Here is a 14635-nt window from a genome sequence, read left to right as displayed (position 1 = left end):
ACATAACTGCTGTCATCAGTGAATCATTCAACATCAGGATTCTCTAGAGGTCTATCCTGTAGGATAGCTCTACCAGAATATACTTGTTCTATAGTTTCTACACAGGAATGAATAAACTCGTCAGTATTCTCTGGTAGCAAGAGGTCCATTGGGTCAAACACTTGGCACACCTTAAGAATAATCTCAGATGAGTCTTGCCTGATATTTTGTGAAATGTCCTTCTGTCATCCAGCACTGATGTCCCTTCATTTCTAGAACTCCTTGCACATTAAGTGGCTGACCTAAAGTGAGCTTTGTATCCTTCTCCACCAGGAACATTGTAATGGCAATTAACCTCCCCATGCAGGCCACCATGCAGCCACTGAATCCAGCTGTTTAGAAAAAATAGTCCACTGGTCTTAGATGTGTACCCAACTTCTGAGACAATACTCTTAGAATTCTTACTTGAAAATGTAACAGCACATCATTAAAACTGACTTAGACTTGGAGGAAACTACATTTACGGAAGTACCAAAAGATAACAAATCTCTTTAAAGCAAAAGAACTAAATATTTAGGAATAACCAAATGAATCTGATAAGAATATTTTCTACTTAAAACACTATGACAAACTAAATCTTTGAGAACAAGGTTTACCATTAATTCTAATAATGCAAATCTGAAGACACAGGTCCTTCATTGGGAAGTTAGTACACAGTGACTCTTGTTAATTTAATAAATTCACTCTTATGTGTGATGTCAGTGATCATCTGAAGCTCTTACCACATGATGTCACCTAGGTTGTGGTATCCTTTTGGATCTGCAACATCCGTCATTACACTAGAACACGCATACAGTGGAGATTCTCTTCTCCATTTATTGAAGAGCATTATCCTCTGGTGACCAGTTCTTTGCATTGGGGCATGGACCACAGTGATCCTTCATGGTGGGACACTCTTTGCACAATTGCCTGGCTTTCCACATCTGATACTTTCTCTTGTTTTCTTTTCTGCCAGACCAGAATGCTTTTTGGACAAGTTTGGACTGTTCACACCACTGCAGGATACAGGCATCCCGGAGGTCAAATCTCATAAAAGGAAGCTGAGTTCTTGGGTAATTAAACAAACAGAAGGAACTTTAGGTGAATCCATGACTACTGCACCCCAGAAATTCTCAAGGGGCTTACCCTGCCATGTCTAAGGCTGGTGACCCTAGGAGGCCTTTTCACCACTGTTGTCCTAGTGATGCATAGGAAACATCAGAAAATGAAGACCGGTTGCTGGTCTGGGACTCTCAGGATCTTCCAAGCACCTTGAGCACTGAGGGCTGTTTTGTTACCCAAGAGGGTCTGAGATGGCTAATCCTTGAGCTTGAAATACATGCAGACTGACACACACCTGAGGTACATTCCTCATCTCCTAGAGCACCTCACTATTGAGGGCTGCTCTTTGTTTCTCTCAAAAGTTCTGAGGTAGCAAAACCTCACCCCTAGATTACACTCAGGGTGACAGACACCTAATATATATTCTTCAGGGTCTCTCAAGTGTCTCAAGCATTCAGAGCTACTTTCTCACTCATGCCCAGAGGCTCCGAGAAAGCAAATCCTAATGCCTGGAACACATCCAGAGTGATAGATTCCTGATGTATACCACTGGGTTCTCCTGAGTGCCTCACCATTGACAGGTAATTTCCAATCCAGCCTCTGAGATTCAGAGGTGGCTAATCCTATTGCCTAGGACACATCCTCAAGGCCTTCCAAGCACCACAAGCATTAAGGGCTCACTTTGCTCCCCTCAGAAGGCCTGAGGTGGCAAATCTCTCAAGGACTTGTGAGTACCTCAAGTAAGGAGGGTTGTTTTTGCCCACCCACAACCCCTTCAGAGGGTCAGAAGGTCTGAGGGTCTGAGGTGGTCACACCTAGAACATATCCAGGGTGACAGAGATCTGAAGTATATTCCTTTGGGTCTTGTGAGCACCTCAAGCAGTGAGGGGTTTCTTTATTTCCCTCAGCAGGTCTGAGGTTGGCAAAGCTTCATGCCTGGAGTCCATTGGTGGGCAGTATATGCCTGAGGTATATCCTCTGGAGTCATCAGAGCACCCAAAGCACTAAGAGCTGTTTTTCTGCTCTCAGAAGTCCTGAGGTAGCAAGACCTCTCACATGGAGTGCATCTAGGGTGAGAACCAGGGTAACACCTACAACAAACAATCCCCAAAACTGTAATACCACTGAGTAGGTAAGCCGGCTCTGACTATTCACCCCTGTCTAAGTATAGGTGGAAGTCCCCAAAGCCAGGTGCCATACTGGCAGCTGTGCCTTTCCCCCTGAAGGCCACCATCTTGGGAGCCACATGTTCCCTTGAGGGAAGTCATCTATGAAACCATTTGCTCTATCCTCACATAACCAAGGGTAGCCACCTGGGAAGCTGAAAAGCTAGTCCTGGTATTTTTGGCAAATGAAAGTCTCAGCGGCAACCCACTCTGAATCAAAATCCTAAGACAAAGAAATGGTCCATTATTGTGAAATCATCCATTAGAATAGAGACTTAAGTCCCAGCTTTCTTGGCAATATAACTTATCCTGAGAAATGTACCACAAACATGGAACTTTAAAAAGCTGAAAATATCTACAAGCCAGTACATATTTTCCTAGCTTCTCTGCCTCCATTCCATTCATGCCAGTAATCCACATAAGCTTCATCTATCCTGAAACTTGTGAAAACACACAAATTGGAAATAGAAAACATTTTTTTTAATTTTTTAATTTATTATGATTATTACCATTTTATGATATACTTCCATAGGCTCCTGGGATTTCCCTTTTCCCTCCCTCGTTCCTCCCACCCAACTAGCTTCTCTATATCATTACTAAAGTATAGTTCTTCATACACAGTCATGTGTCCATCATTGCAGGCATGGACAATGGCAGAGAGTTCAGCATCCTGTTGTCAAGATATAGTAAACAGTTTCACTGGGAGACCATCTTTGTCTGGAAGTAGAGATGTATACTACATAGTACCCTCACACCTGGATATGTTAGTCTCCATTTCACAGTTACTGTACATCCTCTTAAACGAAAAGACACAATACAAAATCAACAATAGGAAGAAAAATAGAAATTTACACTGCCATGAAGTTGAATAACATGTTACTATATATGACAGTCTCCATTACACAACTATTATACATCCCCTTAAATGAAAAGCCACTATACAAAATCAACAACAGGAAGAAAAATTGAAATGAACAACATCATGAAGTTAAATAAAATACTACTGAATGATTAATGTGTCTCTGAAGAAATAAAAGAAAATCAAGAAACTTCTTTAAGAAAATGATGCTACTGTATGATCTATGAGTCACTGAATAATCACAAGAAACTGTTTTGAAGAGATGAAACTAATAAAAGCAAAAACATCAATAGCCAAGAGATGTAGCTTCCACTGATTTTTGCTGGTGAAATGTGTCTTTTCTAGACAACAAATAGATGTGTTTTATTTTTTAATCCAGTCTACTAATTTATAAAGCTTGATTGAGCTTAAGCCAATTACACTCAGGGTTAATATGCATGTGTGGTAATTTGGTCCTGTCATTTTAGGAATGGGTTGTTCATTGGTTTAGCCTTCTGTTGTCATTTTACTGGGATGTTCTTCCCATTTCCCTTTGGTTTTGGTGGGTGCTATTCCTCTTCTTTGTCAAGAGAACATCTTGAAGTATCATTTGTAGGGCAGGTTTGGAAGAGGCTAATTCTTTTAGCTTTTCTTTACAGTGGAAGAATTTTATTTCATTTTCAAAGACAAAAGAAAGCTTTGCTGGGTATGTTATCCTAGGCTGACAATTTTTTCCTATTAGAATCTGGAATATGTCACTCCATTCTCTTCTTGCCTGTAGAGTTTCCTATGAGAGATCTCCTGTGAGCTTAATTGGCATTCCTTTCTATGTCAATCGAATTTTGTTGTCATGCTCATATTTCAGGATCTTTTCCTTATGTTCGATGAAGATAGCTTGATGATCATGGGTCATGGTAAAGATTGCTTTTGATCAAGCCTGTTGGGAGTTCTGTGTCCCTCCTGGATCTTGTTTCCCAATTCTTTTTCTAGATTAGGGAAATTTCCCCTTATTATTTCATTAAGCATATCTGTAAAACCAGTTTCTCTTTCTGCACCTTCTTTAACTCCCACAACTCTTATGTTTGGAATTTTAGTAGTGTCTTTCAATTCTTGAATACTTTTTTTTGGCCAGATAACAGCTCTGCTTCCAGCTTTTTGTTTATTGGAAAGGCAAATTCACAAAGAGAAGGAGAGACAGAGAGAAAGATCTTCCTTACCCTAGTTAATATCCCAAGCAAACCCAATGGCAAGAATTGAGCCAATCCAAAACCAGGAGTCAGGCACCAAGAGCATATTCCAGGTCTCCCACGTGGGTGCAGGGTTGTAAATATTGGAGCCATCCTGCACGACTTTTCCAGCCCACAAGCAGGGATGGATGGCAAGTGGAGAAAATAGGATATGATTCTGACACCCATATGAAATCGTGGGCATACAAGGAAAGGATTTAACCACTAGGTTAGCAGACATTGGTTCCTCCACTATTATTTCGTGAGGATCAATTCCAAGATATGCAAATTTTCAGCATACAATATAGGAAGTTACACTTTTAGAAAATAAGAATCATACTGAGCCTAAATCATGCATATATATTTACTTTCAGATTATAAATCAGAAATAGATACTGTAAGAAAGAGATACTGTAAGAAAAAGTGGCTTTATTTTGAAGTAGTCACTCAGATAATGTCAGTTCCAAATTTGGTTTGGCAACAGATCATTGGAAGATTGGAGACCTTGTGAAAATTTGGTGAGTTGTCTTAAAAAAAGAAAGACTCTGGAGGCAGAATCCACTCTACTTAGGGGAGGGGACCCTGCTAATTTCGCCTTAAGTCTTTGACAGATTAAATGAAGACCTTGGGCACTTTGAAAGGTAAACAATTTTATATTAATATATTAAATGCCTTATTAAAAACTATTTGCTTGTTTCTGTTTGAAAAACTAGCTTACAGACCAAATGTGAGACAGAGACAAACAGACCCTCTGTTGTCTCACTCCCAAAAAACTTGCAATGTTCAGAGCTGAGCTAATCCAAAGCCAGGATCCAGGAACTTCTTCCAGATCTCACACATGGGTGCAAGGGCCCAACATCTTGAGCCATCCTCTGCCACTTTCCCAGTCCACAAGAGGGAACAGGATTGGAGGTGAAGCAACAAGTACAGATAGAGGATTGTGTTCTAAGTCACCATGCTACACCACATATTCATTGCTTCTAAAAAGAACCTTCAATGCATGCCCACGCATCTTGGGAGAGTGCCTGCAACATGTGGGTAGGGTCGTCCCAGCCCTGCCACCATCACCAGCCTGGCTGGGAGAAGGGCTGTGCCAGGGTGTTATTGCCTGTGTCCCCTCTGTGTCCTGTAGGCCGGTCATCTGAGCCTTCTCAGAAGCTTTGCCTTCATCAGAACTGCTCTTAACCCCACTGATGGTCTTTGGCATCAGAAATAAAAGCCTGTGATTTCACATCTGTCGGCTTCAGATGCTTCACGAGCTCTTATCTCAGAGGTCAGAGCCATGAGTGTGTGTACCCTGACCTCAGCACACTATGTATACTGACATGCCACTTCCTTTCTGACCTTCTGAAAGGAAGAGGAACACATCCAGTTGCACATGGACGATAAGTCCTCCAGAAAGACAGCACTACATGCCCATCAGACTGACAAAAATGTCAACACAAAGAACAACGATGTAAGGTTATGGACAAACTGATTCACTTATACATTGCTGGTGACTGAAGTGGCTTTCAGTAAGTTATGTTTATCTGTAGTTATTACGTTTATCAGCACATTATGTTAATCTGTACGATTTGTAGGATACCAGAAGTTCTTGTTTGAGCTTAGTTTCCATTAAGCAACATGTCACAATACTGTTTTCCATCCTCCTCTTCAGTCACCATCATTCTACTCAACTTGTATCAGATGCTTAGTAGGATTTATTTTTTTACAATGCCCTTAGTTAATTCAAGTACTCTTTAATTCATTTTCTTCCAAAAAAGGGAAAGGCGTGTTCAGTTTTACAGTGTACTTTTACATTTTATTTTTAAATGCACATTGTAAATTTCCTTATCTATGATCAAAGAAGAAAACTAATGTAAATAGCCTTATTATGGAAGCAGCATGCAGTCTCAGACAGTTCAGGCAAAGAAAGGTTTAGTTATTATCTAAGTAATGTACCCTCTCCCATCGTGTGTATCCAACAAAGTAGTGTGACCAGTCCATCAGCTCTGAGAAGTTATGGAACTAGGACTTGAAATTCTGGATTATAAACAAGATCTTATCTGACAACATTTAACCAACCCAGAACTGGATGTCCTCACAAGAAAAAGTAAACAGCAGAAATAAGCTGAGATCATCACAGTAGGAAAGGAGGAATCAATTAGTTACTATTTGCAAGTGACATAATGTGAACATCAGAAAACCCAAGGACTACAAATAAGCTATTTGAACTAATAAGCAGAATTTGCATAACTGCAACATAAAGATAATGTCCAAAAACAAATAACAGGGTTGTATGCACCAATAGAAACTTGTCTGAAAAGCTCCTCAAGAAAGGAATGCTGTTTCAACACCCCAAACAGGAGTAAATTTAACCAAAGAGGTGAAAGATCTCCAAAATGAAAACTATAAAATATTGATAAAAATAAAGAGGACCAAAAGAAATGGAAAAAGCATCCCATATTCAGGGGAGATTCAATGTGATTAAAATGTGTATACTCTTCAAAATGATTGACAGAGGCAATACAAGACCTGTTTCACTGAGCTTTGAAAAAGTCTTACTGGAAGCTGTTGCAGTTATGGATAATGCTAATCCTCAGTCCATGGTGCCAGCAACCCACACAACTGCCCATTTAGTTCCTGGGTACTCTACTTCTGATTTGGCTCCTTGTGATGCCTTTGGGAAGCAAAGGAGGATGGCCCACCCTTGGATCCCTGCAAAGTGATTCTAAGTCACATATTGGTGACCCAGAACGTACTGGCATCCTGCTTCAACTGGCCCAGCTCTGACCATATTTGCCACCTGGGTGATTGCTCTCTCTCTCCCTCTCTCTCTTTCTCTCTATCTCTCTCTCTTCTTCTAACTCTGGCTTTCACAAAACAAGCAAAACAAGATAAATACATGTTAACAGGAAGAGAGAAATATGTGTCACTACCATATCTATCCATTCAAAGGATCTCAGACTTTCAAAGCAATCTTGAACAAAAAGGACCAGACTGAATACAAAATTCTACAACTTTAGAATGTCTTCAATAATACAAGGATTCAGGAAAGCTAATCTGGTGCATAGGATGTCTGCATTACCTAGTAACATGCACAAGTTTGAATATTGGTTCTGCTCTCAGTTCAAGTCTCCTGGTTGGTTTTTTTTTTGATATTTCAATAAATGAATAAACAATAATCTGTGTTATACTGTTTCACTAGTTATCAAACAAGATTTCAAAGGAAAACAACAGCAACAGAGCAGTGAAAACAAAACTGAAAATCTAGCAGTAAAACTATCTTTCATAACTTCTGTCCACTTCTCAATAAATAATGCTAGTATCTTTTTGCATATTCATATGCACTAGAATAAATTAATTTTCCTCTGTCTCACTTTGCATATAAGCCAACTGGAATAAAGACCTAGGCCTGGAATCTTGGCTCAATTGGTTAATCCTCCAACTCCAAGTGCCAGAAACACATACAGACTCCAGTTCATGTCCAATCTCTCCATTTCCCATCCAGCTCCTTGCTTGTGTCCTGGGAAATCAGCAAAGGATGGGCAAACACCTTGGCATCATGCACCTGCATAGGTGACCTGGAAGAAGCTCCTGACTCCTGGCTTTACATCAGCTCAGCTTCTTTCATTGGAAACATCAACTTGAACAAGCAAATAGAAAATCTTTCTCTCTGTCTTTCCTTCTTTCTGTGTATCTATATTATAATAAAAGATGAATCTTCAAAAAAGATCTGAAACCGCTCTTGAATTTTTGAAGCTGCTTCAAAATAGGAGAAACAAATAAGGACACAGAATTAGGCAAAAAATCATTTAGTTAAGACCATCAACATAGGAAATTTACCAAAAACATAAAAAATGACAAGCAGACTTTCATCAAACACAAGAGCTTCTGCACAGAAAAGGAAACAATCAATAAGTTTAAGAGGTAATCTGGAATAGGAGAAAGTATTTGAAATTTATCACTGACATGCCGATAACAACCAAAGTGTATAAAGAACCCAAATAATATACTAAAGGGAGGAACATTCAACCAAAACACGGAAAGAGCCCCTAAAAGGCAGTTTCTCACAAGAAGACAAATATATATGACCAACAGATACATTAAAATGATCCACATCACTAATCATCTAATCTTTTAGTCATTGACATCAGATCACCATGATATCTCCTCATATGTGTTAGATTGGTTCTTATTAAAAATGGAAGAGAATTGCAATATGACACCAGAAATGTCCCTACACTGTGTATGCACAAAGGATATGAAACATGCCCATCAAAGAGACACTGATTCTGTCCTGTTTATTGCAGCAAAATTCATATTAACCAAGAAATGGAAATAACACAAATGCAGGTGTAATTGATGAATGAAACAAGGAAATGTGGGTTATGCGCATAATCTAATGCTGCTCAGCCCTAAACTGTGAAATCTTCTTATTGCCCAGATAGATGAAGCCAGAGGCTTGTTTCAATTAAGACAAATAAGCCAAATGAGTTAAATAAACAATGCATTGAATAATAGGAACTTTTGTATAAATGAAATGCTTAAAGGCTCAGTTTGTGGAAGTCAGGAATAGAAAGTAGTTTCCAAGATATTGGGCAGAGCATATAATATGGAAGTTTGGTGAAGATTTGGTTAACATTTGAATTAAGCTGTAGTTAGAGAGGAGTAAGATGTTCAGTTTTTCTTTCTACTCCATAGTGGGGTAACTAAATGCAATTAAAATCAACAATATTTCTCTAGAAAAAAAAATGGAAGAATGGATGTTTGGAAGTTTTCACCACTAAAGACATGTTAAATATTTGGAGACATGCGAATGTTTAACATGACTAGACATTACAATGTATACATGTATCAAAATATCACATTGTCCTATAAGAATATAAATTTTATTCAATCATGGCAATAATAGGCAGGGTATTGTATTGATTACTCTTGACCATTTTAAATCCACTATCCTAATGATAAGAGTGGTGAATCTCTGAAAACATTTCTCTCTTTGGTTATTTATGATTTTCACAGAATCTGGAGACCAGGTCAAATAATAGCTCTTGGGAGGACGAGGAGCAGGCACCCATGCTAGTAGGAAATTGGAATGGTCTAAGGTGAGCCCTGAGATCATGTGTGTCCAAAGTAAGCAAGTTTGGCTCTGAACTAAGTGCATTGGCAGAAAACTCCTGATTCTCTTTGACCCGACAAAGTTCACTGAGACCTGAGCTTACACAAATTCTAAAGGTTAAAGTATCAAACTTTTGTGATCCCTATTTTTGCCAATAGTATTGAAATTATTGTTAGTAGTGGTGTAATATGTCACTGGTGCGGGGTGATTCAAGGAATAGTGCATTATAGAACACACTCAATAATCTCTGAATCTCATTGAACTAAGCATTTTGTTCAGATTACAATCTTGTAGGACACAGTAAATACAGTTTCCTGACACAAATCTAACTTAAGCTGTTCACTAAGATACTATCCCAATTTGCTATTCAGATCTAAAGTGAGAATACATTTTCACTAGGCAAAGTTCATTGGAAAACATTAATGAGACATAATGAGTTTCAGCTTCATTTTTAAATATCAGAATCTCTGAAGAATCAAAATGGAGGAATAGGGTAAGGATATGTTTAAGCAGATGGAGCATTAGCCAGTTTAAAGTACAGAAGGGACATTCCAGGAAATAGGAAAGGACAGAATGATGGCAGAGGGGAATCTGGGGACTGACAGACAGACCAAAGCAGTAGACACAATGGTGTGGTGTTGCAGTGACTGATACCCCAGCAACATTCAGCTAGTGGAAATCCAAATTATGCTGGCAGCCAGAACTACACCAGCAACAAGGAGGGAAGGGACTTTCACCAGTAGTTCAGGAGGTGAAGCCAGACAAAGAATTGCCCATCCTGCTGGTCTGTTTGATTTGACCATGAGCAGAGACAAAGCAGCAGAATCAAGATGGGCAGTGCGGGAAAAGGCAGGATTTCACAGTTAGAAGCAACGTAGGGTACCATTTTGTTTAAGGAGGCAAGGGCTATGGACAGTACTGCACATGCACTGAGCTGCAAGTAAACTCATTTCTGGCTCCGTGCACTACAACAACGTGGCACTCTACAGGTTACACCCAGGATAGGTTCAAGTAACCCTCAGATCTGATGGTCAGCAGACCAAGTCTCTAGTAGTAGCACATCAGGTGCCATTTCATATCATATGGCAAAGAATAAAACATGGCAGGGGACAACACTGAGCTATGCATGCACTGAGCTCATGAGAACTCACTGAGCTGAATGCATTACACTGGTCTCACAGGAAAATAACACCCACCATGGCATCATATGGATCAAAATAGTACATGTGACCCTAGCCCTAATGGCCAACAGGTTTTGGCAAGATTACCACCAACAACAACCAAGATATATATCACACCTGGTGTCTCCCTAATCCTGGGACCTGCTCCAACCAGAACTGGGAAAAAGGTTGTACAAACAACGGTGCAGCCTCAGCATGGTGTCATAGGAGGTGGAAAGTGGTGATGCAGGAGCTGGGGCTACAGAGACAGTGGTGCAAATCTAACATAAGAACCCAGACCTGGAACTTGCTGGAGGCTGTGGCAGAATTAACACACACTAAGAGCTGTGTACCAACTGCAGTAAGTAAAATCAAACTATAGATCTGTGGTAACACAGCTTAGAAACTTGCCCCAAGGAGTAGAGTCTGATCATCAGAAGTACAATGACCAAGAGCAAAAGAAGAGACAGAGGCACAATGAGTATTACTGAAGGCTGCCCTGCAAATGAGCAAAGCCTTTGCCAACCTCAGAGATTACTGAGGAAGACATCAAGATAATTGGGGATATAGAATTCAAAACACTTGCTATAAAGCGCCTTATCAATTATGAGAAGCACATAAAGCAGGCATTCAAGGAATTTAAATAATAAGTCACATTGGAAATGAATCAAATGAAAGCTGATATATCAAAAATGAAGAATACAGTGGAGCAAATTAAAAGTACAGTGGAGACTCTCCAAAATATAGTGAAGAAGCCAGAAGAAAGAATCTCAAAAGAAAGAAGATATTTCTCATCACCAGGGGGAAACAAACAAAAAGTTGGAAGCAGAACTGGGTCAAGATTAAAAAAAAAAAAAAGAGTAATCAAGAATTGAAAGACACTATTAAGAGACCAAATATAAGAGTTATGGGAGTCCCAGAAGGTGCAGAAAGAGAAGCTGAGTTTGCAAATGTATTCGATGAAGTAATAAATGATAAAATACCCAATCTAGGGAAAGAATTGGGTAAAAACACCCAGAGGGGGCACAGAACTCCCAACAGGCTTGATCAAAAGCAATCTTCACCATGTCACATGATCATCAAGCTCTCTTTAACCAAACATAAGGAAAAGATCCTGAAATGTGAGCGTGACAAAAAAAATTGATTGACATAGAAAGGAATGCCAATTAAACTCACAGGAGACCTCTCACAGGAAACTCTACAGCCAGAAGAGAATGGAGTGACATAGTCCCAATCCTAAAAAGCAAACAATTGTTGGCCCAGGATAAATGTACCCAGCAAATCTTTCCTGTGTCTTCAAAAATGAAATAAAATTCTTCCACAGTAAAAACCAAAACAAAAAAAAGTTAGAAGAATATGCCTCTTCCAATCCTGCCTTACAAATGATACTTAAAGATGTTATCTTGCCAGAGAAAAGGAACAGCACCCACCAAAACCAAAAAAAAAAAGAAAAGAACATCCCAGGAAAATGACAACAGAAGACTAAATCAATGAACAACCCATTCATATTATCTCTGAATGTAAATAGATTAAACTCAGCAATAAAACATCATAGAGTAGTAGACAGGATTAAAAAACAAAACCCAGCTATTTGCTGCCTATAGAAGATACATTTCTCTAACAAAGATCAGCAGAGCCTATATCTCATGGATTTTGATTTTTTGTTATTTTCATCTTTTCAAAACATTTCCTTCTGATTAAATTGTTTAATGACTCATAGATCATACACTAGCACCATTTTCTTCAACAAGGTTCTTGGTTTTCTTTTTTATTTCTTCACTGACATATAAGTCATTCAGTAGCATGTTATTTAACTTCATGGTGCTGTTCATTTCTTTTTTTTTCCTTCCTGTTATAGATTTTGTTTTGTGCCTTTTAATTTAAAGGAATGTGTAGTAACTGTGCAATGGAGACTATCAATACAGTATATTATTTAACTTCATGGCATTGTAGATTCCTATTTTTCTTCCTATTGTTGATTTTGTATAGTGGTTTTTCATTTAAGGGGATGTATAGTAGTAACTGTGTAATGGATACTATCATATCCAGATGCGAGGATACAATGCAGTACCTTCTCTACTTCCAGACAAAGATGGACTCCCAATGAAACTGTTTACTATATCTTGACAACAGGATGCAGGGCTCTCTGCCATTGTCCATACCCACAATGATGAACATAAGACTGTTTATGAAGAATTATACTATAGTAATGACATAGGAGAACTCAGTGAGGGTGGAAGCAATTGGGGAAAAATAAGGGAAATCTCAGGGATTATGGAACAATATCATAAAATGATACTAATAAAAAGTAATAAAATTTTAAAAGAAAAATCAAAATCTCTGGAAACTTGAGAATAAAACAGGAGTCTGTTCCTGGAAGCTAATTTCCTCACTGTTAAAGAGCTTGAAGATAACTGAACTACCAAATGAAAAATATATGATGCCACATTCACAGGGAACATCTTTGTACTTGCCCTGTCACTAGCCAGCTTTCATTGACTCAAAACTCTAAATGTCACCTCCCATTCAGGTTTGCATTTTGTCATCCTTCTACGCTCTGAGTCTGTTGAATGAAGTCCCTCCAATAATGTACTAAAGTAGCAGCAGAAGTAGACTTACCTTAGGTTAAATGTGAAATGGGAACTATAGTTTCTTGAGAGTTTCCCATTAAATTTCACTTAGTGGTTACAGTCAATCTGAGATGGCTTAATTTCCACAGTGATGAAGAATGGAGAATGATATCTTTTCTCCACCTTTTCTAGAATTCAATGACTCAGATATTTTCAGAGTTAAATACGGGTGTATAAAAATTTGGATAGAAACACATACTAATTTTCAACCATTTTACTTCATTTTAGCAGTTTTTCTTTAAGGCATAGAAAGCTGAACAATGGCACAGCACAATGAGTATTATATGATGACATTTTAAGTCCCGGTTCTACAACATTCTGTGTCTCTAATCCCCTGAGTTCATAGGTGCACAGGCGCACACCACACACACACAGGCCTGAGACAGAGGCAGAGGAGGAAGAGATAACAGAAGACCTGGAAGAAAAGATGTAGGACTAGGAACATAAGAGATATGCAGTTGTAAGCTGTGAGCATTTCAATATTTAGGACAATAATACTCTAAGAAATATGTTGAATCCTCATTGTGTTTTGACCACACTTATACTATTGTCCCCAAGGATTGCATCTCTTTTATTTTTACTACAATTAATGAAAAACTATCACTCTTACACATCTTTGCCTGCTGTAATTTCTTTTATACAGGTAGATTCTTGAGGCTGAGTGCCAGTGAATATAGTTTGGGGTTTTGAAGGTTACTGCTTAGAAATGGGTGGGAGAAGAGTTTGAAAAGAGATCAGAATGTGAAGCTTATCATTCCTTTATTGGCATATAAACTTATGTATGGATTTATTCAATATCTTGATATGTAAGACATGTTGTTTGAGCCACGTGTCTCTTTTCTCCTTGTCTCCTGATTGCCTAACTTCTGGTAAGCAACCCTGACTGGTGAGATATGAGTCAGATAAAGCGGTGTTGGGTTTCTCTATTTTGCTTGTTTTACTTGACATTATATTAAGCGAACTATGTTGTAAATCATGTGACTCATTCTCTTCATGACTGAATACTACTCCATTAAGCATATAGTTCACATTTTGTTTTCCATTTTTCCATTGAAGCCCACCAAGATTGATTCCATTTCTTGGCTATTATGATTAATATTTCCAAGAACATTGGAATGTGGGGATCACTTCAAAGGACTGGTTTTCCTTTGCCTAAACTATCAATGAAGAAGTTGTTAAGTGAACATTCGTGTCTAGCTCCAAGTCTTAAAAGAGCTGTTTTCAATCTTTTTTTACATTTAGTATGGTTTTTCTTATATCAAGCTGTCATTCACAAAGGGTCTCATGTAGATAACTTTCTTTTTTATTTATTTTAAATTTTACTGCACAAATGAGGTTACTCTATCCAAATAGCATGAGAATAACCATTTTCGCTACTTTAAACTAGTGCAAAACCAGGGGAAATTACTGCATTTCTTGTAATGGGCAAAATAA

This window comes from Ochotona curzoniae, unplaced genomic scaffold, assembly GCF_017591425.1.
Source record: "Ochotona curzoniae isolate NIBS_2020 unplaced genomic scaffold, NIBS_Ocur_1.0 contig_66, whole genome shotgun sequence".
Taxonomy (NCBI): domain Eukaryota; kingdom Metazoa; phylum Chordata; class Mammalia; order Lagomorpha; family Ochotonidae; genus Ochotona; species Ochotona curzoniae.
This window is presented reverse-complemented; position numbering follows the sequence as displayed.